This window comes from Bos grunniens, chromosome 7, assembly GCF_055505025.1.
Source record: "Bos grunniens cultivar Pamir isolate PY7600 chromosome 7, Bosgru_T2T1.0, whole genome shotgun sequence".
NCBI classification, from domain to species: domain Eukaryota; kingdom Metazoa; phylum Chordata; class Mammalia; order Artiodactyla; family Bovidae; genus Bos; species Bos grunniens.
In genome coordinates this window covers 67,098,451-67,126,449 of record NC_141171.1, presented here as the reverse complement: position 1 = coordinate 67,126,449, position 27,999 = coordinate 67,098,451, and the positions used below count along the sequence as shown (strand labels likewise).

Below are 27,999 nucleotides of genomic sequence, written 5' to 3'. Positions count from 1 at the left end.
GGCTGATGAATTTCAGAAGATGATTTTATTGTGGTTATATAAACAGTAACTCTCAAACTACTGTGACTCTGGGTTGTTTCGGCATAAAGATCTGTTTTGATCAAGCTGAAAGTATCAATCTCTGAGTATTTAAATCTTGAGGAGGGCACATCCCTATTTCCAATAAAACAGGTTTTTTAAGGTTTGAAAATACCACTAAAGAAAGAGTGTTTATATTTCTCAACAATATAGTTAGTTAGTTCAGTCGCTCACTTGTGTCCGACTCCCTGTGACCCCATGAATCGCAGCACGCCAGGCCTCCCTGTCCATCACCAACTCCTGGAGATCACCCAGACTCACGTCCATCGAGTCAGTGATGCTATCTAGCCATCTCATCCTCTGTTGTCCCCTTCTCCTCCTGCCCCCAATCCCTCCCAGCATCAGAGTCTTTTCCAATGAGTCAACTCTTCGCATGAGGTGGCCAAAGTATTGGAGTTTCAGCTTCAGCATCATTCCTTCCAAAGAAATCCCAGGGCTGATCTCCTTTAGAATGGACTGGTTGGATCTCCTTGTAGTCCAAGGGACTCTCATGAGTCTTCTCCAACACCACAGTTCAAAAGCGTCAATTCTTCGGCACTCAGCCTTATTCACAGTCCAACTCTCACATCCATACATGACCACAGGAAAAACCATAGCCTTGACTAGACGGACCTTTGTCGGCAAAATAATGTCTCTGCTTTTGAATATGCTGTCTAGGTCGGTCATAACTTTCCTTCCAAGGAGTAAGCGTCTTTTAATTTCATGGCTGTAGTCACCATCTGTAGTGATTTTGGAGCCCCCAAAAAATAAAGTCTGACACTGTTTCCACTGTTTCCCCATCGATTTCCCATGAAGTGATGGGACCGGATGCCATGATCTTAGTTTTCTGAATGTTGAGCTTTAAGCCAACTTTTTCACTCTCCACTTTCACCTTCATCAAGAGGCTTTTTAGTTCCTCTTCACTTTCTGCCAAAGGGTGGTGTCATCTGCATATCTGAGGTTATTGATATTTCTCCCAGCAATCTTGATTCCAGCCCGTGCTTCTTCCAGCCCAGCGTTTCTCATGATGTACTCTGCATATAAGTTAAATAAGCAGGGTGACAATATACAGCCTTGATGAACTCCTTTTCCTATTTGGAACCAGTCTGTTGTTCCATGTCCAGTTCTAACTGTTGCTTCTTGACCTGCATACAAATTTCTCAAGAGGCAGATCAGGTGGTCTGGTATTCCCATCTCTTTCAGAATTTTCCACAGTTTCTTGTGATCCACACAGTCAAAGGCTTTGGCATAGTCAAGAAAGCAGAAATAGATGCTTTTCTGGAACTCTCTTGCTTTTTCAATGGTCCAGTGTACGTTGGCAATTTTATCTCTGTTTCATCTGCCTTTTCTAAAACCAGCTTGAACATCAGGAAATTCACGGTTCACATATTGCTGAAGCCTGGCTTGGAGAATTTTGAGCATTACTTTACTAGCGTGTGAGATGAGTGCAATTGTGTGGTAGTTTGAGCATTCTTTGGCATTGCCTTTCTTTGGGATTGGAATGAAAACTGACCTTTTCCAGTCCTGTGGCCACTGCTGACGTTTCCAAATTTGCTGGCATATTGAGTGCAGCACTTTCACAGCATCATCTTTCAGGGTTTGAAATAGCTCAACTGGAATTCCATCACCTCCACTAGGTTTGTTTGTAGTGATGCTTTCTAAGGCCCACTTGACTTCACATTCCAGGATGTCTGGCTCTAGGTCAGTGATCACACCATCGTGATTATCTGGATCGTGAAGCTCTTTTTTGTACAGTTCTTCTGTGTATTTTTGCCACCTCTTCTTAATATCTTCTGCTTCTGTTAGGTCCAGACCATTTCTGTCCTTTATCAAGCCCATCTTTGCATGAAATGTTCCCTTGGTATCTCTAATTTTCTTGAAGAGATCTCTAGTCTTTCCCATTCTGTTGTTTTCCTCTATTTCTTTGCATTGATCGCTGAAGAAGGCTTTCTTATCTCTTCTTGCTATTCTTTGGAACTCTGCATTCAGATGCTTATATCTTTCCTTTTCTCCTTTGCTTTTCACTTCTGTTCTTTTTGCAGCTATTTGTAAGGCCTCCCCAGACAGCCATTTTGCTTTTTTGCATTTGTTTATAACTACCTAGCAAACATATGACTTAACTCTCAGCTAGAAAAATAGAGTACACACAGCAGAGACTTGAAAGTTGGCTAGATTTGGTTTCAAATACAAGTTCAGCCCTAACTAGCAGTATGACTTTACACTACCAATCTAATTTTAGCACTTTTATATCCTCATCTAGAATATGAGTAAAATAATACTTAACTTGTATGATGAAGATGATGAAGAGACAATGGAATAGAATATGTAAGGCATCTAAAAGGGCCTTATGACTTAAAGTACCTGAAAAGGAACATACCCTCAACATGAACTGGGGTTTTTTCTTCCCTAAAAACCTGTTGCTTGCAATTCACTGCTTCCTGTCTCAGTGGACACCATCACTCATCTACTTGGACTAGCAAGAAACTTAAGAGTTATCCTTGTCACCCTTCTACTGCTGGTAACTTCCTCTTCTCATCCCCTTCGTCAGCGTGCACTGTCCGTTACCTCTCTCCAATCCCTCCAGTCTACCACCCACTCACTTCAGTCCACTGTCCTCACTGCCCTTCATGTTCCCACATTCTCAGGTCTGAACAGTACTACTTGATTCTCCACAACGCAGCCAACGTGGTTTTTCTCAATTGGGGTAATGTTGCTTTACAATGTTGTGTTAATTTCTACTGTACAATGAAGTAAATCAGCCATATGTATAACGTATACCCCCTCCCTCTTGGACCTCTCTTCTACCCTCTATTCCACCCCTCTAGTTCATTACAGAGCGCCGAGCTGAGCTCCCTGTGCTTCCCACTAGCTACTCATTTCACACACGGCAGCATATATATGCTAATCCTGCTCCCCAGTTCGTCCCCCCATTCCTTCCCCTGCTGCAGACACAAGTCCCTTCTCTACATCTGCATCTCTATTCCTGCCTGCCAATATGTCCCATTTTTCTAGATTCCACATGTATGCATTAATATATATGTTTTTCTCTTTCTGACTGACTTCACTCTGTATGATAGCCTCTAGCTCCATCCACGTCTCTACAAATGATCCAATGTCATTCTTTCATGCATGAGTAATATTCCATTGTACATACATATACCACACCTTTCACCACATCCCTCCTTATCTTTAAGACCTTCTGGACTCCCTGATATTCCTAAGGTAAGACCAAATTCTTCAGTATGATCTTGAAAGCTCTCCATGAACTTCACTCCTGGTTACTTCTTAAGCCCTGTCTGACCCTACCACCCACCTCGCTCTATGGGTTTTTACTAATATCAGCCTTTCTTGAATGCCTGAGGGTTTCCAGGACGATCCAACCACATGACCTGTACTTATACTTGAACGCTCCATTTATCAGCTCCCTCATACACCTCATATCTTAAGAAGTCATCCCTTCCACTTCAGCCTAGTTCAGCCCTCCACACATGCTTCTATGTAGCTTCATAAACTTTTGTTTTAAAATCTACAACAGCTTATGGTTAGAGGTTTGTGTAATTTTTGCTTAGTGTTTATGTCCCTCCTGTAAATTCAGTGTAAATTCAATGAGCAGGAGGGATCATTATCATTTCTGCTATTCTTGTTACTGTTTTCTGGTAATTAACAGAGAGCCAGGTCTAGAGTAGGTGATCAATAAATATTCTGGGACAAATGAATAAAAGTTATCTCTATGCCCTCTCTCCTCCTCTCTCTCTTCCACAAATATTTATTGGATGTCTACTTTATGCCAGTTATTCCATTTGAGAGTATTAACATTCTTTCTCAATCTCTGTTTGAACATTTTTAATAATGTGGCCCTCATTACCTCCCCAAGTCTTCATTTTCAGACAATACTAATTCTTTTGCAAAACAAGAACTTTATGAAATGTATCTCTCTGTAACTTCTATTCCTTTGTATGCATAGCTTATATTTTGCTTTCAAAATTACAGAGAATAAAGGCAGTGATGTTTACAAAAATTCATGATATTTCTTTGTTAACTGAGTTTCCATCAATATCGTGAGATTTACACTTGGTTTCCATGGTTCCTACAGTAGCACGTTTAAGGACAGATAAAAATGAACTCTATCTAAAAATACCTAACTTTAAAAAGATATGTTACATATCAGTTTCTAAACACAGAAGAAAAGGAGAGGAAGATAGAACAGAAATTTAGGGACAAATTCAGTGCTATCATAGACTCATCATAGTCCCTTGTAATATTTCGTCAGATTATCTATGTTTGCCACGAGACCACGAGTTTCTTGAGGATAAGTTCACGTCTTCACAGTAGAGTTTTTATCCCAGCACTTAGAGCACTAAGCCTTCAATACAAATGCACTGAATAAATGAAACAATGAGCACGAACACTAGAGCCCCAGCTCTAAGTTAAATAATAAAAACACTGTGTTATATTCTCTCATGTGGTAGAATGAGGTAACCAATATTTGAGATAGAACAATGTTTTTTAAACTGTAAAACAGTACACATAGTGTGATTCTATTTGAGTAAAACAAACAAACAAAAAATATGTGCATACAGATAAATGCACAGCATATGCCTAGATATCATCTCGTAAGGCATCCACACTCTTGACAGTTGTTTGTAGGCAAGTAATTTGCCTAAATGGTGTAGACACATTTACTTTTTATTTCACCCAAAACTGTATAGCTTTGGATTTGTTTGTGTTTTGATTTGGTTTCACCTTTATTTACAGTAAGAATATGTTCCTCTTGTGATTAAAGGAAACAAATTACAGAGCTATTACACAGTTAGAGGAAAGTAACAGGCTGATAAAGAGTCTGGAGCCCATGAGAAATGAATAACCACCAAAGGAAATGGAGACATTCAGCACATTAACTGTCTCCAAATATCTACAGAGCTCTTGTTCTGCAAAAGGGAGCAGGCTGCCGTCCGCAGGGCAGAATGAGGACCACTGAAGGGCCCAAAGGCTCAGGGATGTACATTTCAGTTCACGGTTCTTTCCCTCCTTTGAGCTTTTCAACAGCCAGTGTTACACCCTTAGAATTAGAGATTTCTGCAATATAGAATCCCTAAGATTATGTTCCAACTGGTGTCTGGGTGATATGGTGTGGGTCCATAATCTGCTTTAACTTCCTGAAGAATTCATCAACCCCCAAATAAAGGAGAACCAGTAGGGACTGAATGGCTACTTATCATTACTAACATAAGGGGAATCATACACTTTAAATTTTCTACATCAAATATTAAAAATAAGAAAAAAAACTGCAGTTCTGGATTTGTTTGTTTGTTTCTCCACCATGTAAATTATTTACTTTTCAAAATCAGGTATTACAGTTCACTGAGGGCAAAAACTATGTCTTATATGACTATATTTTCCTCTATATCGAGCACAGCTTCTTGTACAAAGAAGGTCTTAATAAATGTTGAAAAAGGATATGGAGCAATACATGAGAAAATTCTTATGGTAGATTCTTCCCTTTTCATTGTCTGATATAGTGATTATATCAGTAAAGTAGAATTTCATCTAGGAATTGGTGGTGACACAATTATGATGATGATAACTAAAGTGTTATTAAGCACTGTGTGTCAAGCACTTTGTTAAGCATTGTATCTGTAATAGCATGAGTAATTCTTAACAGTAACTACTTTAAAAATGAGGCTTAGATTAATTAAATAATATAAGGTTATATAAGTGATTCAAATCAGCTCTAGCATGTGAGGTCTTAACTTCTACAGAAAATTCTACTGAGCAAGTACAGTCACCTAGATTCTGGTCTTTTTTTTTTTTTCGGCCATGCCATGTAATTTGTGATACATTAGTTCCCCAACCAGGTATCAAACCTGCACCCTCAGTATTAAAAGCATGGAGTCCTAACCACTGGACCACCAGGGAATTCCCTGGACTCTGGTCTTAACTCTGTCATAGTGGTGTCAAAAATTTAGGCAAGGTGCTTCTCTGTCCTTTATTTTTCAAGTCTGTTATGTGGGAAACAGTATACTAGGAAAAATCTGGAGGGTAACACAGCATGGTAACAAAGAGCATGAACTGGGCTTATTCATTATGAGCAAACTACACTTCTGAGCATAATTATAATACTTTAAAAAAAATTAGTGTCTGCTAATGGGGTTATTTTTGTTTACTGACTTGTGTATGTTCATATGTTTTTACTTATATTTAGTAATTTTGGAAAGTATCCTGGATGTTGTACATGACACTTTGTGTATGGATTCTGTTATATTCCTCTGTATAGGCATGTTTGTTCTTGTTGTCATTTTCTTATTTTAGCAGACATTTAAATTGATGTAAAGTATAAATTCTGCCTCCACTGCAGTGGACATCAACTGAAATTTCAGTTCTTTTAGCTTTCACATTTGTATAGTTCAGAAGTCATTTAGAGCTTTGGACAGTTTATATGAAAAATTAAGGGCTCCCCTTTATAGTACTCTCCTTTATAGAATTTTCTCTTCTCCAGCTTCTCAAGTAGCCCCAAATTCTTTCTTCTAAATCCTCAGGCCAGTAAGATTACAGTTTTTAGCTCACATAGCAGTTAAAAAGTATAAGTAAACAGGAAACTCACCCAGTGTCATTCCCTTCTTTCAAATATCAACTCCCCTCCAATATCTGTCTGCTTTATGTCAGTCTACAGTGTTTTCATTATATATTTGTACAGTTCTATATATAAACATATATGCACATCCCCATAACATAATAATTGGTGGGAGGGTGATCAGATGGGAACCAGTTCACCTACAGCTTGGAATTTGAGGTCAGGCAGACTTGAGTCCTCACCCTGACTCTCCCTTATACAAAAGAATTCTAGCCACTGGGTTGATAATGGATTACAAGTGATTTCTCAGCCTTTATGACCTATTACCTTAATCACAGTTTATTCCAAAGTATAATATTTTCATTTTCTAAATAAGCTGGAACATAAGCTTGAGAAGCACTGTCTCAGACAAAGGTATTTCACCTCTTACAGTCTTTTTCCATCAAACAGGCTAATGATGACATCTCAAAGAGTTATAACTATTAAATAAGATAATATAGGTAATGTGTGAGACACTGAACATAGAGGCATTTAGGAAAAAAATCATATTATTATTGCTGAAAAATATTAATAGCTATTAATGCAAATGTAACTATAATTTTTGACTTAAATAAAATATCAACAATAATTAATGGTAATATAACTGTGATAGTAGTCCCCCAAATTACATGAGAATATTCATAGTTTCTCCTCCCTCCAACTTGTAAGGATAAAGCACCTGCTAGCTGAGTTTCCCGTACTTGACTCCTCCTGAAGTTGTAACAGCAATAAGAATTAAAGTAACATTCCTGTGTGCCAAGTCCCTTCAGTCGTGTCCGACTCTTACGACCCCATGGATTGTAGCCCACCAGGCTCCTCTGTCTCCAGGAATCTCTATTCACTATTCTTATCTCTATTCAGCATCTCTAATCAATATTCTTGCCTAGGAATCTCCAGGCAGAAATACTGGAGAATCCCATGGATCACATGCCCTCCTCCAGGTGATCTTCCTGACCCAGAGAGCAAATCTCCACCTCTTATCTCCGGCATTGGTAGGAGGGTTCTTTACCACAAGCACCACCTAGGAAGCCCAAAGAAACAGTAATTTTTTTTAAATGCTATATCAGGTAATGTTCTAGATGGTTTATGTACATGAACTTAATCTTAAAATGAATCCAATAATGCAAATATTATTACATCTTCTTTACAAAAGAGAAAACTAAGACTCAGCTTGGTAAAATCATTTATTCAAGATTAGACACCCAGGAAGGGCTGGAGCCAAGGTATGAGACCAGGCAATCTGCTGCCAAGGTCAGCTTTCTCAACAACTTTGATTTGGAAAGTAAAGAAACAGAACTGGGGAAGTATAACGATTTGGTGCATGCATGCCCAGTAGCTCAGTTTTGTCTGATTCTTCATGACCCCATGGACTGAAGCCCTCCAGGCCTTCTATCCATGGAATCACCCAGGAAAGGATACTGGAGTGGATTGCCATTTCCTTCTCCAGGGCATCTTCCCAACACCAGGAAGGGAACCCTTCGTCTCTGTGTCTCCTGCTTTGGTAGGTGGATTCTTTTACCACTGTGCCACCTGGAAAGCCAAAGGCTCAATAGATTTACACTAAAAGAGGCAGGGGGCGAGGGGTACTGCTTGATGGGGGAAAAAAAAAAAAAACTGGATCCACAAATAAGAGAAAAAAAGTCCAAAAAGAGATGAACTTTGGAGAAAGATCTTTGGAGAAAATATAGAGCATGTATCCAGGTTCAATGCATGGTACTGGATGCTTGGGGCTGGTGCACTGGGACGACCCAGAGGGAGGGTAGGGGAGGGAGGAGGGAAGAGGGTTCAGGATGGGGAATGCGGGTATACCTGTGGCGGATTCATTTCGATATTTGGCAAAACTAATACAATATTGTAAAGTTTTAAAAATAAAATAAAAATTAAAAAAAAATAGAGAGCATGTAAAATGAAATGTTTGGGGATGAGTGGACTTGGGGAAGAGGAGACTAAAGGTATATTTCTTCAGATACACTTGTTACATAACTTGCTTTGTATTCCTTTTAGGCAATTTCAAGACCTGAGATAAAGATACAAGTTGCTTTTTAAATTCTTTATGGTTTGGGGGCATGGAATATTTTTATTTCAGCTAAAAATGTGGCATCATATTGACCTTCTTTTGTTCTCAAACAATGCAGCTTCTGCTGGGTAATAACGGTGATCCAGACGATAAGACTGATAGTGAGGGTCATGAGGTCTAGTGATTAAGAGAAGAATAGGATTTGACATTTAAATCCCAACTTTGACTCTTACCAGTTGGGCCCTTAGACAAATTACTTAAACTCTCAGTGTGACAGCTGTCTCATCTGTAAGATGTGAATAATATTATCTACTTCACAGGTATATTAGTAGTGAGAAATGGGGTATTTTCTACTATATCAGTAAACAAGGATGTCACAGTCAACAGCCTCATTCCAGCCCTCCAATATGAGCTCCTGAGCCCTAAGGACACTCAGGAAGGAGAAGAAAACCTGTGATCTGACAGCCAACAGGACTATAGTTGAACCCCAGGGGAGCTCAGGATTTGAAAAAACATATCCTGATACTGGCCCAGGATAGCTGAGTTGCATGTGAAAGGCATGATTACAGTGAGTCTGGACTCTTGCATCTTTCCAAACATAGAAAAATGCTAAATTCCTTAACTTGGGATATGAGCTTTTCTTTAATTACCAATAATGCTTTGATGTTCAGACCACCTGCCCTTTGTTGCAAAACTTCTGGCTCCTCCCCTCGGTTCCTTGGTTCAATTTTTTCAGGGTCACTTGAGATGCTGTCCTGGGCTTGAAGTCCTAAAAGTTCCCATCGAATAAAACCTAACTCTCAACTTTTAGTCCATGAACATTTTTTAAGTCAACAATAGGACTAAATGAGATACTATATAAATATGTAGACTACCTGATATAGTGCCCAGCATTGTGGGGAATCAAAAACTATTGGTTCAGTTTCCTTCTCCTTTCTCTTCTTTCTCCAACTCTTAAATCAAAGCACTCCCTGCCAGGAATAGCTACTACTGTATGAGAAAAACCACTGACAGCTACTACCTTATGAGAAAAATCATCGCCATAGTATCAGCAGTTTGGTTAGTGGCCTAATTAAGTAAAGCTATTAAATTCATGTATATTTCAAATAGACCATATGATAGGCTAATAGAGGAGAAGAAAAATGTAGAGTGACTAATGACGTCCCAGGAACAGCCAGCCTATTGCCTAATAAACAGTCACGTTTGTGTGCATGCTTAGTTCCTCAGTCATGTCCGACTCTTTGCGACCCCATGGACTGCAGCCCAACAGGGTCCTCTCTCCATGAGATTTTCCAGGCAAGAATACTGGAGTAGGTACCATTTCCTACTCCAGGAGATCTTCCTGACCCAGGGATCAAACCAATATCTCTTGCATCTCCTGCATTGGCAGGCAGATTCTTTTACCACTGTGCCACCTGGGAAGCCTACATGTTTGTTTACTTATCTATAATTTGTTTATTTTACCTTTTTGGAGTCTCAGGATCAGAAGGGGCTGTCAGATGAGAAATTCAATCTGAAGTGATTCCCTAAACACACTTATCCTGGGGCAGACCCCGGTTTATTTCAGGCTGACAGCTGGCACCTGTGGCCCGCAGTGAAATACTCTCTGACACTGATAGAAAGAGACAGGTGGCAAGACTGCCACCAAATGCCACATTTGATCGATAAAGTGACCTAAGTATCACAGGCATCAGGAATGTCATTAGCAATCACTGCTTCCCCTGCAGAAAGCACCTACAGGCCAAGAAGGAACAGACAATGTAGCCCTTGAGTGTCTGTATATGCAGATGTGTGTACCTGTGTGAGAGGGAAGACACTATATTTAAAGAAAGAGCACTGGACCGACTTGGACTACAGGAAAGCTGGGTTCAAATCCTGACTTGGCTTTTAATATGTTACAGGGCCAAGGGTAACTTACAAATTTGTGAACCTCTGCCAGCATCCTTCTATCTCCTGCCTCTGTTCTCAGCACTTAAATGCTACTTCTTTAGGCAATCTGTCCTGGATCACCCCATTCCCAGACAAATTTCATTCTCCTTTTAATCAACTCAACACCCTGCACTGTGTTCATATCACATTTGTAATGAGATAAGTGTTGATTGCTTATCAACTTACTGTCAATCTTCCACACTAAACTGTAAGCTCCATGAGGACAGAGACTGAATCTTTATTACCAAAGCTTATCCCCAGTGCCTTACACAGTCATCTTGCCCAAGTCTGCTCACCTCAGCATAGAAGCCACCACAACATTGCATTTTGACTGCTCTAGACTCCTCCAAGTCCTTTCTCTAAAACCACTTGCTTTCTGGTCTTTTTTCTTTCTCTCTTCTCTTCTTTTAGAGATCCAGGCTCTTCTCCATCAAGTATCACTCTGTCTCTTTTTGCACAAATCAGTTTAACCTTTTGGCTTCCTTCGTTCTGTTTCTTTACTTGCCAAATTGTAACCATATTCCAGAGATGCTGTGAGTTCAGTTCAAGATCACCACAATAAAGCAAATATTGTAATAAAGCAAGTCATGCAAAGTTTTCAGTTTTCTAGCGCATGTAAAAGTAGACATGGCACCTGACTACACTATGCTGTAGTCTGCTAAGTGTGCAAAAGCATTGTGTCTTTAAACAATTATGTACTTACGGTAAGCGATCTTGAGAAAGAAGAATGGAACTGGAGGAATCAACCTGCCTGACTTCAGGCTCTACTACAAAGCCACAGTTATCAAGACAGTATGGTACTGGCACAAAGACAGAAATATAGATCAATGGAACAAAATAGAAAGCCCAGAGATAAATCTACGCACATATGGACACCTTATATTTGACAAAGGAGGCAAGAATATACAATGGATTAAAGACAATCTCTTTAACAAGTGGTGCTGGGAAAACTGGTCAACCACTTGTAAAAGAATGAAACTAGAACACTTTCTAACACCATACACAAAAATAAACTCAAAATGGATTAAAGATCTAAACATAAGACCAGAAACTATAAAACTCCTAGAGGAGAACATAGGCAAAACACTCTCTGACATACATCACAGCAGGATCCTCTATGACCCACCTCCCAGAATATTGGAAATAAAAGCAAAAATAAACAAATGGGACCTAATTAACCTTAAAAGCTTCTGCACATCAAAGGAAACTATTAGCAAGGTGAAAAGACAGCCTTCAGAATGGGAGAAAATAATAGCAAATGAAGCAACCGACAAACAACTAATCTCAAAAATATACAAGCAACTCCTACAGCTCAACTCCAGAAAAATAAATGACCCAATCAAAAAATGGGCCAAAGAACTAAATAGACATTTCTCCAAAGAAGACATACAGATGGCTAACAAACACATGAAAAGATGCTCAACATCACTCATTATCAGAGAAATGCAAATCAAAACCACTATGAGGTACCATTTCATGCCAGTCAGAATGGCTGCGATCCAAAAGTCTACAAATAATCAATGCTGGAGAGGATGTGGAGAAAAGGGAACCCTCTTACACTGTTGGTGGGAATGCAAACTAGTACAGCCACTATGGAGAACAGTGTGGAGATTCCTTAAAAAACTGGAAATAGAACTGCCTTATGATCCAGCAATCCCACTGCTGGGCATACACACTGAGGAAACCAGAAGGGAAAGAGACACGTGTACCCCAATGTTCATCACAGCACTGTTTATAATAGCCAGGACATGGAAGCAACCTAGATGTCCATCAGCAGATGAATGGATAAGAAAGCAGTGGTACATATACACAATGGAGTATTACTCAGCCATTAAAAAGAATTCATTTGAATCAGTTCTAATGAGGTGGATGAAACTGGAGCCTATTATACAGAGTGAAGTAAGCCAGAAGGAAAAACACCAATACAGTATACTAATGTATATATATGGAATTTAGAAAGATGATAACAATAACCCTGTGTACGAGACAGCAAAAGAGACACTGATGTATGGAACAGTCTTATGGATTCTGTGGGAGAGGGAGAGGGAGAGTGTGGGAAAATTTGGGAGAATGGCATTGAAACATGTAAAATATCATGTATGAAACGAGATGCCAGTCCAGATTCAATGCACGATACTGGATGCTTGGGGCTAGTGCACTGGGACGACCCAGAGGGATGGTATGGGGAGGGAGGAGGGAGGAGGGTTCAGGATGGGGAGCACATGTATACCTGTGATGGATTCATTTTGATATTTGGCAAAACTAATACAATTATGTAAAGTTTAAAAATAAAATAAAGTTAAAAAAAAAAAAAACCATAGCCTTGACTAGATGAAAAAAAAAAACAATTATGTACTTACGGTAATTAAATACTTTATTGCTGAAAAATTCTAACCGTCGTCTGAGCCTTTAGCAAGTCAAGATCACAGATCACAGATGACCATAACGAACATAATAAAAAAGCCTGAATTACTCAATCATTACCAAATTGTGATACAGAGCCACAAAGTTAGAAAATGACATACTTGTTAGATGGAGGATTGCTACAAATCTTCAATCTGTAAAAAAGCTGTTCGCAAATTGCTTTTTACAATTTGCATTTTTTACAAATTACTTTTTATAATTTTTTTTTCAAAGCAAATCACAAAACCCAAAGCACAGTGAAACAAGATATGTCTGTACAGCTTCTGAGAAGATAGACTTTGTAAGACATTAACTGGATTCAAACCTCAGCTCCAGCACTTCCTAAAGGTATTATGACTTTGGGTAAGGTGTTAGACACATTGACCCTGTCTCTAATTCTAGTGCTAAGTTAGTTTGGACTTGCTGTTTCCCTGCCTGGCATGGTCTCCACCTGACCCTTTCCTGGCTGCCTGCTTCCTAAAGGTTCAAGTCAAACAGGACTCCTGAGAAACATTTCCCGGAGCCCACACCCACCACTCTCTAATTCATTATTCTTTTAAGTTTCTTCCATAGCATCTATCACTGGCTGATACCATCTAGTTTATTTACTTGTTTAGTATCAGTCTTTTCCCACAACAGTGAAGATCATAAGGTTAATCACCTCTGTCTCTTTAAACACAACAGCCCAGTCCCAAACACAATTTCTGGCAAAGACTGGCTTCTCAACAAATATATTTTGAATAGACGATGTCCAACTAGTTCATAAGTAAATGAATGAATAAACAAAAGTCACTAATGTATCGTAACATCTAAATATCCAAAAACATGTAAAAATGCCTTGTATCATCCAGTATTCTCAGCTGCAAGCAACAGAAAACAATTCTGGTTGATTAAAGCACAAAAAGAATTTGATCAAACAGTATTAGTTAGCTCAAAAACTTACTGGAAAAATTCAAAACCTGCTAGGGGCTTAGGACCAAGTATATTACCCCAAATCAAGTCTCAGAATGATATGAGGACATCATCACTACTACTGTTCTCAAGCGTTAGACACGGCAGCTGGCATAATGACTATGTCCATTGCTTAGAGACAGTAGCAGCAGTGAACATTGGTAGCTTAAGAACCTTATCAATATATCAAGAACCCTGCCCCTCCAACTGTTGGATGAACACCAAGATTCACCAAGTAATTAATTCAAAACCAGGTCCGAGGCAGACACAACCAGTTGGCAGACTGTAAGCCAGATGCCCATCGTATTGTAAGAATGTGAGGGAAAGCAAGTAACCAGCATTCTCAGCTTCTATAAATAGGGAAAAGGCTGTGATGCTCACCTTGAATCACAGAGTAAAGAGTTCTCCAAACATTGGGAATAAGGATCAGATACTGAACAGTCAAAAATAATGACAAATTTCCAGTATAGTGCTCAATAAATATTAATCACAAAACAATCCAATTACCAAGCTTCTCTCTTAGAAACAATTGACAGTCAATTTTGTGAAAAGGGAAAATACAAATAAAAACTGCTGTTTAATTCTTTAAAGCTGTACCAAGTTGGAAGCACACAGTTTACATTTTCATGAGTTATTGAGTTTATCAATTAGCTGGATATTAAACGTGTTTGAGTATTGATTTGAGGGAATTTTGTCCTGCATAATTCAGTGCCATCAAAAAAAAAAAAAAACAAACAGGTTAGAGGTGCTCACCAACAGCTCTGGGGATGTGAGTTTGCTGCCAAATAAGCAGGTCATTTTCATGGCTTGCTGCTCACCAAGGAAAACAAATCCTCAACTGCTTTTCCAAAATGCAAAAGTCAAATATTTTTACTGAGACAACGGCTGAGTTCCTGTGTCTCTGCACTGTGCAACATTCTCTTCTTCTGCTGCTGCTGCTGCCAAGTCGCTTCAGTCGTGTCCGACTCTGTGCGACCCAGTGGACGGCAGCCCATCAGGCTCCCCCGTCCCTGGGATTCTCCAGGCAAGAACACTGGAGTGGGTTGCCATTTCCTTCTCCAATGCATGAAAGTGAAAAGTGAAAGTGAAGTCACTCAGTCGTGTCCGACCCTCAGCGACCCCATGGACTGCAGCCTTCCAGGCTCCTCCGTCCATGGGATTTTCCAGGCAAGAGTACTGGAGTGGGGTGCCATTGCCTTCTCCGCAACATTCTCTAACATTCTCTAATTCTCTGAGTTAGTTATTTGGTTTGTACACACCCAGTTTCATCTAACGGACACAGGCTAGGACTTCAGAACCAAGATACCATCTACTGTCAACCAAACTTGTATGATCAAAGTCACACTCAACCAAATTTGAATCTTCACAGGTGTCATAGAAGTAAGGGTAAAAAAAAAAAGAGAGGAGAGATGATATCCCCTAATCCCTGAGCTATCTCAAATCTTAAAAAGATCAGGCTGTGAAAGTGCTGCACTCAATATGCCAGCAAATTTAGAAAACTCAGCAGTGGTCACAGGACTGGAAAAGGTCAGTTTTCATTCCGTCCCAAAGAAAGGCAATGCCAAAGGATGTTCAAACTATCACACAATTGCACTCATCTCACACGCTAGCAAGTAATGCTCAAAATTCTCCAAGAAATTCCAAATGTTCAAGCTGGATTTCGAAAAGGTAGAGGAACCAGAGATCAAATTGTCAATATCCCTTGGATCATTGAGAAAGCAAGAGAGTTCCAGAAAAACATCTATTTATGCTTCATTGACTATGCTAAAGCATTTGGCTGCGTTAATCACAACAAACTGCAGGAAATTCTTAAAGGGATGGGAATACCAGACCACCTTACCTGCCTCCTGAGAAAGCAACAGTTAGAACTGGACATGAAACAATGAACTGGTTCCATATTGGGAGAGGAGTACGTCAAGGCTGTATGTTGTCCCCCTATTTATTTAACTTAGATGCAGAATATATCATGTGAAACGCCAGACTGGATGAAGCACAAGCTGGAATCATGATTGCCAGGAGAAATATCAATGACCTGAGATATGCAGACGACATCACCCTTATGGCAGAAAGACAAGAGGAATGAAAAAGCCTCTTGATGAAAGTGAAAGAGGACAGTGAAAAAGCTGGCTTAAAACTCAACATTCAAAAAACAAAGATCATGGCATCCAGTCCCATCACTTCATGACAAATAGATGGAGAAACAATGGAAACAGTAAGAGATTTTATTTTCTTAGGCTCCAAAATTACTGCAGATGACTGCAGCCATGAAATTAAAACCTCCCTTGGAAGAAAAGCTATGACCAACCTAGATGGCATATTAAAAAGCAGAGTCATTACTTTGCCAACATAGGTTCATATAATCAAAGCTATGGTTTTTCCAGTACTTGCGTATGGATATGAGAGCTGGACCATAAAGAAAGCTGAGTGCCAAAGAACTGATGCTTTTGAACTGTGGTGTTGGAGAAGACACTTGAGAAACCCCTGTATTGCAAGGAGATCAAACCAGTCAATCCTAAAGGAAATCAGTCCTGAATATTCATTGGAAAGACTGATGCTAAAGCTGAAACTCCAATACTTTTTGGCCACCTGATGCAAAGAACTGACTCATTAGAAAAGACCCTGATGCTGGGAAAGATTGAAGGCAGGAGGAGAAGGGGATGACAGAGACAGAGGATGAGATGGTTCAGTGGTATCACCAACTCAATGGACATGAGTTTGAGCAAGCTTTGGGAGTTAGTGATGGACAGGGAAGCCTGGCGTGCTACAGTACATGGGGTAGCAAGAAGTTGGACACGACTGAACAACTGAACTGAAATGAATGATAGTGTTACAAGTTCCTTGTGCCTAGATCATGGTTTCACTCAAATCCCTAGTTTTTTTGAGCTTGGTTCTTAGCTTCTCCTTATTTCTGTGAGATTTTCAAATAGAAAAACAAATAAAATAACAAATAGATATGGGCACATTCTTTCACTTTCAGACAATAAACTTTATTGTGTATGTGTACTGAGAACATTTAAGATCTATTCTCTTAGTAACTTTCAAGTGTATAATACATTTTGCTTAATGACAGTCATCTTACTGAACACTTGTTCCCTAGAATGTATGCCTCTTGTAAGGGAAAGGCTGTACTCTTTGACCCATTTCTCACATTTCTCACATCTACTCCCAAGTTCCTGACAACCACTAATCTGTTCTCTGTATCTATGAATTTGGCTTTTTAGATTGCATATAGAAGTGAGATCATACAGTAGTTGTATTTCTCTGTATGACTTATTTCACATAGCATAATGCCATTAAGTTCATCATATTGTTGCAACATGGCAGAACTTCACTATTTTTATGGCTAAATAATATTTCACTATAAACATATACTACATTTTTTATCCTTGCATCTTTGATCTTGTTCCTGATCTCAGAGGAAAAGCTTTCAGCCTTTTACCTTTAAGTATGATGTTAGCTGTGGGCTTGTCATATATGGCCTTTATTATGTAGAATTATGTTATTTCTATATCCAATTTGTTGAGTTTTTAATCATGTTAAGGATACTGATTTTTAAAAAAACATATATTCTGTGTATAATGTGTCTATCAATATAGTCATATGGTAGTTCTATTTTATTCTATTAATGTGGTATATCACTTATTGAGTCACAGATGCTGAATAATCTGTGGGGATATATCAATATTTCATTTGATCATGGTGTATGATCCTTTTAATGTACTACTAAATTTATTTTGCTAGTATTTTGTTGGAAATTTTTGTATCTATGTTCATCGGTGATATTGGTCTATATATTTTTTTTTCTTAGAGTGTCCTTATATGACTTTGATATCAGGCTAATGCTAGCCTCACAAAATTAGTGTTAGAATATTACCTCTCTTCAATCTTTAGGAACAGTTTTATAAGGAGTGGCATTAATTCTGTCAACATTTACCATTTAAATTTACCAAGGAAGCTGTCTGGCCCTCAGTCTTCTTGTTGCTTTTATTGTTGGGAGATTTTTGTTGTTGTTTTTTTAAAAAATTACTGATTCAACCTCCTTACACATTATTAGTCTGATCTTATTTTCTGTTTCTTCATGATTCAGTCTTGGTAGATGAGATGACTATTTAACCATAGCAAGTTATCCAATTTTTGGCACATAATTGTTCATAGTAGGCCCTTACAATAATCACCTTTGTATTTCTGTGATATAAGTTGTAATTTTTCATTTATAATTTTATTTATTTGAGCACTCTGTCCTTTCCCCTTGGTAAGACTAGCTAAAGGTTTTAATTTTGTTTACCTTTCAGAAGTACCTACGCTTAGTTTCACTGAGTTTTCTATTGTTTTCCTACTCTCTACTTCATTTATTTCTGCTCTGATCACTGTTATCTCCTTCCTTCTGCTAACTTTGGGATTATTTGTTCATTACCTCATTCCTTTGAAGTGTAAAATTACATTACTTATTTGAGAGTTCTTCTTTTCTTAATGTAGGTGTTAGTATAGAATTATCTTCTGTCCATCCTGATAGGGATTCTAGGATTTATCAGTGCTCTTCTATGGATACACCTATTTCATAGTTCTTGCTACCCAAGAGGACTTGTGTGGGCATACTTAAGATTATCTGCTGTCTCTCTATTCTTCAAAGCTAGGCTGCATGCTGACAGCTTCACTCTTGTTTGCTTTCCCTGGGGTACTGCATGCTGAGGTGCTTTCTGCCCATGCAACAGAGGCTGAGCAGCTGTCAGGGCCGGCTAGCAGTTTGCAAAGGATTGTACTTGCAACTCTCTGGAGGACACAAGAGGAACCAGCCACAGGATTCAGGGCTGTGTGGATGAGGCATGTGGAGCACAGGGGGTGACTATGTGCTAGCAGGGGGAATCCACAGGTCAGGTGTCCTTAGCTACTCAGGGGCAGGCTTTCTGATGGAATCCATGAAGCGGTTAGTAGGATCTACCTTCCTTTTGAGCCCTCTAAGAGCCCTAACTGCTGTTCTCCTAGCCCCTCACTGCCCCCAGTTGTGCAGCACACCTTAGCATTCTGGATGGGACAAGAACAAAGTGAGCTACTTTGGCAGTATCTCTCATAGCTGGGAAGCCAGAAGCGTACTCACAAGCTCTCAGTTTAACCCATGAAAGAAATCAAAGGTGAAGAAGGTCTCTTCTGGCACTACACTCCACCTCCTTGAAAGGAGGTGAAACTGCTACTCTGACTCTCAATGTGTCTAATCTTGGATTGTTTTTGTTCCAACGGTGTGCTTGAACATCTCCGCTGGACACCCCGACTTCCCCAAAGTCATTCATAGGTGAATAATTGTCAGAATTGTGGGTTTGGAGGGGAGGATGGTAGAAAACTCCTATTCCACCATTTTGCTGATGTCACTCCTACAGTGAGCTTTAAATGATACAGTCTCCTCTAGAAATAACTTGAAGATGGCTGATAGAATAATAAAAATGGTCAAATTTTAATTAAATATGCAAAACACAGATTCTGGGGAAAATGCCTTATAGGCATCATATCATTTTAACCTTTTCAAAACCTTCAAGACAGGTAATCACTTTTTAATCCATTTTGCAGCTGAGAAAGTTACAGCTTAGAATGGTTAACTGCCCCCCCCCCAAGGATGCACTCATGGAAATGGCATAGCTGTCAATTCTATCTTAAGCCAAAGCCCATACACTTGACCATTTTGCATGAGATTGTAAGAATGGGATTCATTCATTCACTTGCTCATTCTTGTAATAATTATTTACTGGACATTTATAGTATGCTAGCTTCTGTTCTAGAAATGGGGAAAGAAATAATTCTCTGTTTGTGGACTTACATTTCAATGGTGGAGACAAACAACAATAGTAGAAACCAAATAAGCATTATACTTTCAGATAATAAATATAAAGCAGGAAACTGAAGAAGGCTAAGGAAATATAGTGAAGTGGGGGTGATACTGATATTTGGTAAAAGAGTCAGAAACCATGTAGGCATTTGAGACAGACACAAATGTTGAGTGTTATCATCTCAACCCTGAATATTTAATTGGAAGGACTGATGCTGCAGGTGAAGCTCCAATACTTTGGCTACCTGATGTGAAGAGCCAACTCATTGGAAAAGATCCAAATGCTGGGAAAAGATTGAAAGCAAAAGGAGGAGACAGCAGCAGAGGATGAGACAGTTAGATAGCATCACCAACTCAATGGACATGAATTTGAGCAAACTCCAGAAGAGAGTGAAGGACAGGGAACCCTGGCGTGCTCCAGCCCACGGGGTCACAAAGAGCTGGACGTGACTTAGCAACTGAACAACAAACAACATCATCCCTCGGATAGGGGTGAGTTGTCTGAGCCTCAAGAAGTCATGTGTGGCTAGAGAAAAATGAGAGGGGATACAGGTAGAGAGTAGTCAGGCTGATAGGCAGGGCCAATGATATGGGAACTTTGGAGTCTGGCTTTCACTTGTAGTCCTATAAGTGGTTTATCCTTAGGAGATTCACTAAGCCTTCCTGGACTATTCCCTTATTTATAAAATAAGAATGTAAGAGATGTAGGAGCAGGAGACCTGAAAGGTCCTTTCTAGCCTTGACATTCTGTAGTGAGACAGAGAAAATGATAGATGACATGGAAAAGGTAAAAACTGAATAATGAATCCAGTCACTGAGGGTGGTCACCTTGAATGTCTCCATCTTTTTGCATATGAGTTGATGTGAGCCTTTATAAATAAAGCTACTCTTTTCAAATATTGTAGGCTCATCTGATAACCATGTTTGTTTCATGATTCATTAAGTAAAAGGAGATAAGCCAAATGCCCCTGACATTCAAATCAAGGAAATTAAAAACATTTGGAAAATCAATGCAAAATTCTACCACTCTGATGAAATATTTTGATCTGATGACGGTTCAGTGTGAGACAGTTATTGAATACTTCTATTGAACTGAACTCTTCCAGAAAAAAATAGCTCCTAGGACTGACTGTTTTGGGTGTAATTCAAATTATCCTTGAATTAAAATGAGTCAAAATAACCCATGAAATGCCCCATTCAGAATATAAAGCAAACCTAAATACTAAACCTAAATATATTTCCTGTGATTATTCCTAGTGTTACAAACTTTGCTGAGGAAAATACCTCTGGATTTTGTATACACACAAATAATGCTAAGAGCCAGGCTAGCTTCCCAGGGTGTCCAAGTTCCAGAAAATTTATTCATTCCTTCAAGAAACTTACCCTCTAGAGAAACCTACAGTCCAGAAATAATTAAATGAGTGAATTAAAAGCATGAAAAGGTACTACAATAAAATAGTATTGTATCAGAGGTGTAAGTGATAGGCTGATAGAGCCAGTGCACTAATGTCAAGTTGCAGAGGAAGCTAATGGCATAAACACAGACAGGAATTAACTAAAAGTAAAGGTGAACCCATTTCCTGATTCAGAGGCTATACATCATTTTGCCAAATGAAATGCTAAGAATAGCGAACATTTCCAGATTTATTATGAACCTGGAATTTATTCAGTGCCAAAAAGCTAAATATACTTGTGTATGTTTAATTAAGAGAATGCATTATTTAGCAGGATACCAAAAACACCTGCTCAACCAAACTAGATCATTTTGCTTCATTTCTTCAACAACTCCTATGCAATTAAAAAAAAAAAAAAAAGCCTACAATGTGTACGTCTCTTATAGAAACAATTATATAAATGACAGTAAATGAAAATAACTACAAAGGATACAGAATATTTCTGGTACATATGTAACTGAGTCTATTTAGATTAAAAAATATTTGCAGAAAAGTATTTATTAATATAATGCTAAAGTTGAAAAAATAATCCATTAAGCAGCTGAAGCAATTTTGAACAAAGTAGTCATTTGAATGTTTTCTACTTCTATTTTCTTATAACCTCCCATGGAACTCAGACTATAGAGGCTTATAATAAGTTTTACTATTGCAAATAACCAAAAAAAAAAAAAAAAAGATTTTTAACCTTAAAAAGCTTTTATAAAGCTAAAAAATGATAAGACATTTGACTTTTTTCACATATCACATGATTATTTAGTTTAGAAACATTCCCATAATCAGCATACAAAAAAAAAAAAATCAGCATGCAACCATTTGCAAATGTTAAACTATTCTAATCATCAGGGAAAATGTGAGTACCTTGGTAACAATAAATGAGAAGAAAGGAGAAAAACTAAAAAAAAAAAAAAAAGTAACTCTAGAATCAAAGCCTCAAAACAAGATTATAAAAGTTTTATCAAAAGATCTGATACAAATGTCAGAGATTTCATTCCTATGATGGTTCTCATTGGAATGTGACCTTTCACCTCAAAATCATTCCAAGTAATGAGGGCAAGAATATCTGAACCCTAAAGTTTTCAGTGACTCCCAACAGTCAGGCATGAGAGTTGTCCCTGAAACTAAAAAATGTGTGAATGGGAATGGACTCACTCTTCAGATCATCTCTCTTAGCTTCCTAAATCATGATATTTAGAAAGAATGTTCATTTTAGCCATTATAAGTGTAGAACAAAACATTATTAAGACTCTGTGAGCTAAAGTGAGACCACACTTACTGGACCTCTATAGATGCCTAAGCACCTAGTCTACCCCATTCTTGAGGATGACACTCATTGACCTGTGGAAAGGAGCATTCAAAAAAAACATTCATTCTATTTTCATGGCTGAGTAGTATTCCATTATATATATATGTGTGTGTGTGTGTATGTGTATATATATATATATACACACACACATATTCTTTATCTTCTTTATCCATTCATCTGTTGATAGATATTAGTTTATTTCCATGTTTCGGCTACTGTGAATCATATTTCTATGAAGACAGGGGTGCATGTATCTTTTTGTAAATCAACAATATTTCAATTTTTAAAAATTGGTACCATTTTTCTAGATTCCATATATGTGTGTGTGTGTTAACATATGATATTTGTATTTCTCTGACTTCCTTCACTCTGTATAACAGGCTCTAGGTTCATCCACACCACTACAAATGACCCAATTTCATTCCTTTTATATGGCTGAGTAGTATTCCATTGTATATACGTACCATATCTTCCTTATCCATTCATCTGTTGATGGTTGACTCCATATTTTAGCTATTGTGAATAGTATTGCTTTGACAACAGGGGTGCATGTGTCTTTTTGCAAATCAACTATAGTTCAATTTTTAAAAATTGAAAACTTTTTATTGACCATCACACTCCAACCATATCACAGGACCTATTGTATCCTTTGATAACTAATGTCCTCTCCTCCTCCCTCTCTGTCCTCCAGCCACAGAAATTACACTTTGCCTTAGCAATATGCCTAAGAGGTTAGGCAAACTCCTCCCACCTCAGTTGTGGAAGTTGTTCAGCTCATTCATCTCAGATCTTCATGTCTCCTGCACATTCTCTAAGTTCTTAAGAGAGTTCTTAGTTAATAAGCCACCTGTCATCACTGTCTTGTGCAAAAGACTCTTCAAGTTGTACAACAGTTTTTGTAGGGATCAGGCACTTGCTCCAAACCATGAGAAAAACAAAGACAAATGGAGGGTTGAAAGAATCTCTTACAATTACAGGGCATAGGGAAGACACATGTAACCATCTACTTTCAAAGGGAGAGTGTACACTGGTGGGTATAAGCAAAGTACTATCAGCACATAAAGAAAAGAACAGGATGGTCAATATAGAGGACTCTATAGAAGTTCTGCATAGAGAGGATCTTGAGTATTAAAGGACATAGATTTTTCTTGATGGAAAAGGAAGAGTAGCATATTCTGAAAGGGACTAAAATAAGTGACAACATGTTTCCAGTGAATGGGTAGAATGGAAATGGTACATAATCAGGTAGCATAGCAGACACGTAAGCACTACTGGTTGCATGAATGATTATTAGGTAAAGGCTATGGAGCAGTGAGTGAGGGTAAATAACACCTGGAAAGAAGTTGAATATATGGAGAAAAGCTTTGAAGTCTCTGCTAAAAAGAGAAGATTCCATCTTGGAAGCAGTAAGAGTCATGAGAAGTTTTTCAGAGTGGAAGGATCCAGATCTATGTTTTAGGGGGGGAAATGTGGGAATGGGTAGGGCAGAAGCGATTAGTAAGGGAGATGATTTCAAGAGCTCAGCTACTATTAAGACTAAATGTGATAAGTAAATGAAACAGAAGCAAACAAGAGGGAGAGGTATTTGATAGGGAATTATAAGGTTAATTACAAATTCTCTGTGAAAGGATAATGGGAGATGCAGACAGGGAGAATAAAAATGTTCTCTTTTCTGAATCATTGGGCTCATACAAAAGCATTTGCTGAGATGAGGCATGCCTGCTGTTCTATAGGAGTCATTCTCTCATTCAAACTGAAAAGCAAATAAATGCACAGGTACTTGAGGTGATCCCATGGGGAGAAATCAGGCCTGGCCTCATGGCACATACTGTCTTATCACCCAAACTTACATCAAGATTTCAATTCTGAAAATAAATACATTCATACCAATTAAAAAGAGAAAAAAAAATCAGTAATATCTGTCACAAACGTGGAATTAGATAAAAACTGGAAAGTCACTAGGGGATCAGAATTGGGAAAAGAAAAATGATTTTTCTGTTCATTTTATACCCTTCTGTACTGTTTGAAATTGTTATAATGAATTGAAATTAACTTTAAAAATAAAGATTAAATAATAACTAAAAATCCATTCAAAGTTCAATAGACCCAAAAACCCAATCTCAAAAGGATTCAGAATATAAAGAGAATTCATGTACATTGTAAGGATGTTGTAGAGGATATTTGCTTCCTGTTGTTATATAAAATACATTTAATATATTGGTCCTGACACTTGGTAGAAAATTTCAGAGAGAAAATCCAATTTTTCGTTATTTTCTTTGCTTATTATTGAATGTGGGACCCTGAAGACATTCATACTTTCTTTCATATGGACTGTATGTTTTTTTTTTTCTTTTCTTTAAAAGAATACAGACAAACCACATTTTGTTTTCTATAAATCAAGATCCAATTGATTGATACATAATGTCATCCAAACTTGACATCCTCCTGTGAAGAAGCAACTCAATTTCTGTATGTGTAATTCATTTAAAAAGCCACTACCACAAAGAACCCTTCCCTGTAACTTCTATATTAAAGAAAGCCACCTAGGGAATGCTCCACAAAAAAATAGCTACGTTCCGTTTTTTTCCCCCAAGCTCCTCAGTAGCAACGGTCATGAAGTATTATTGGTGAGAGTACATATTATTCACAATTGTTTCCTTATGCCTATTTTATGGACATAAGATTTTATTCTAGAATACTGAAGACCTGACTTCTTTTTCCATGAGCATGCCATTTTTTATTTTTTAATTCACACGTATTTGTTCTGATAACAAAAGTAATAATGTAAGTTCAAAGTAGAAAGTTTAGAAAATATTTTTACAGTGTGAAGAAAATTTAAAGTACTGAGAAAGGAAGGAAAGATGGAAAGGGGGGAGGGAGGGATAGATGAAGGGAAGGAGGAAAGGAGGAAGGGAGAAAGAAAGAAAAAGCAGCCTCTGACTCAGAGGCTGACCTACCACTCACTGCTGGCCATGTTATTTTCCTGTTGAATAAACTATCATACAAAATACCAACCCTAGACAAGATCAGTCTAAGACCGTGATAAAATGAGGTTAATCAAGGCTACTTCACAACTTTGTCTCAGCACAGATGAGTACAAAGTCACTGTGCCTCCCACAAAATATCGAGCACTCCCTTTTTCATTCAAAATGTATGCCTGCTACTTCTTTACCAATTACATCTCTATCTTTACCCATCTGCCCTCCCTACAGATGAGACTTATAAGATGCTCAGTCACAGAACTGCCCCCACTTCCTGACAGCACTTTTGTTTCCTTAGAATCTCCCACAAGTCAGCCAACCAAAGCCCAAACTCTGTAATAATCCTAACACTGTCTTGCTAAGACACCCCATGATTCTCCATGGTGTTTGTCCTCCTTGGCTATGACTTGTTCAGCTACAGGTACAGTCCCAAAGGTCTTTTATTGGCAACACCTGTAATGCTATCACTGCAATATTCTGGAGTATTTCTTCTTTCTTTGCACTGTGACAGATAATAGCTAAGAGTAACTAACACTTACTGCATACTTTACCGTGCTCCAGTCTCTGTTCTAAGTGCTTTACTCATATCACCTAACTTAATTCTCACCACGACCCTGTGCTTGTGTGTGTGCTAAGTCTCTTCAGTCATGTCTGACTCTTTGCAACCCCATAGACTGTAGCCTGCCAGGCTCCTCTGTCCATGGGATTCTCCAGGCAAGAATACTGGAGTGGGTTGCCATGCCCTCCTCCAGGGGATCTCCCCAACCAAGGGATCGAACCCACATCTCTTAAGTCTCTTGGATTAGTGAGCATTTTCTTTGCCACTAGCACCACTTGGGAATTCCAGCCATTGTTCTGAACACTTTACTTACATTACCTAACTTAATTCTCACCACAACCCTATGAAATAGATATTATTTCTGTTTTAAAGAAGAAAGACAGAAAAGCAAAAATAAATCAGTTATATGTTTAAATCAAGGATTCTCAACCATCACAATATTAACATTTTAGGCTGCATAATTTTTTGTTTTTGAGCAGAGTTGTCATGTGCATTACAGAACATTTGCAACGCACTTGACCTCTGTCTACTAGATGCCAGAAGCAGGTCCTTCTCTTCCCTAGCTCTACTAACAAAGTGTCTCCAGACATCATACATGTGTCCTGGAGACAAAATCACCCCTGGTTGTGAACCCCTGCTTTAAGTGATGGGGATCATACTGTATATAATTTAATTTCTAGGTTTTTTTATTTAAAAATTTATTGTAAATATTTCCAAATATTAACTTGATTTTTAAAAACAAAACTTTAAAACCATAAATTTTAAAGGGTATAGAAATGTATACACTTTCATTTATTTAAACATTCCCTACCATGGACTATTTCCTTTGTTTTCCATTTTTTGTTATTGAAAATAATTCCCTATGTAATACCTTTGCACACAAATTATTTTCTATTTCTCTGACTTTTCTCCTTAGACTCATTTATTAGGAAAAGGAATTATGAGGCCTCAAGGTATTTTTATTTTCTTTTTTATTTTCTTCAGAAAAAAAGGTATACCCTTTACTTTGATTTTATGCACCAATTTATTCCACTAAAATAAACAAGATATATACCTCTCTTCCCTGAACAATCTGAGTAAGCTACATTACTACTCTTCTTGCTGAAATATGTGTTATCTCAATATTTGCTATATTCAGAGAGTGCCTAATTGGAACCAGAAATCCAGCATCCAGACTTAAGTAATCACAGGTAGCAAAATACAGAGTGAATGGGATTAAGTGGATGGAAGATGAGGCCTAAGAGACTGTGACCAAGCTTATGAACAATCTTTCATGCCAGATGCAATGGGTTGAATGGGGACCCTTACAATTCATGTCTATCCAGAACTTTGGAACGTAAACTTATTTGGAAATAGGATCCCTGTAGATATAACTAGCTCAGATAAGGTCATATTGGATGAGGGGTGGGCATAATCCAATGACTGGTATCCTTATAAGAAAACAGAAATTTGCACACAAAATGAAAATGACAATGAAGACACAGACACATACACAGAGAAGGTTACATGCAAACAGAAGCAGAGACTGGAGTGATGCTTCCAGAAGCTGAAGCTTGCTAAGGATTGTCAGCAACCACCAGAGGTTAGGAAGGAAGGAAGGAAGGCTCCTGGCTCCTCCTCCAGAGCCTTCAGAGAGAGCATGGCTCTGTTGACACCTTGATTTCAGACTTGTGGCCACCAGAACTGTGAGGGAATAAATTTATTTTAAGCCACTTCAGTTTGTGGTACTTTGTTACAGCAGCTTGATGACACTTATACATACAGCATGAGGTTTGGCCTTCACTTTGTCAGTGAAAAACCACTGGAGCAAGTTCAGTAGTAAATTGTTAGTAGCCTAAGGGAGGTCAGTAATCTGCAGGCGGGGGAGGGGGAACAAATGTTAATTTTATTTTCTAGAAAAGAATAATTACATATGTATGT

The 27,999-nt window shown here is 38.3% G+C and overlaps 1 protein-coding gene across 1 annotated transcript in view; it reads left to right on the top strand.

Annotated features, from left to right (window-relative positions):
* LOC147369752 (histone H4-like) overlaps nucleotides 1-27,999 on the top strand; it is a 42,255-nt gene that overhangs the window by 1,991 nt on the left and 12,265 nt on the right. Inside the window, exon 1 of the mRNA XM_086412627.1 lies at nucleotides 1-27,999. This exon is cut by the window's left edge and continues 1,991 nt beyond it; it is cut by the window's right edge and continues 12,265 nt beyond it. The gene's annotated coding sequence lies outside the window, so the exon portion shown is untranslated.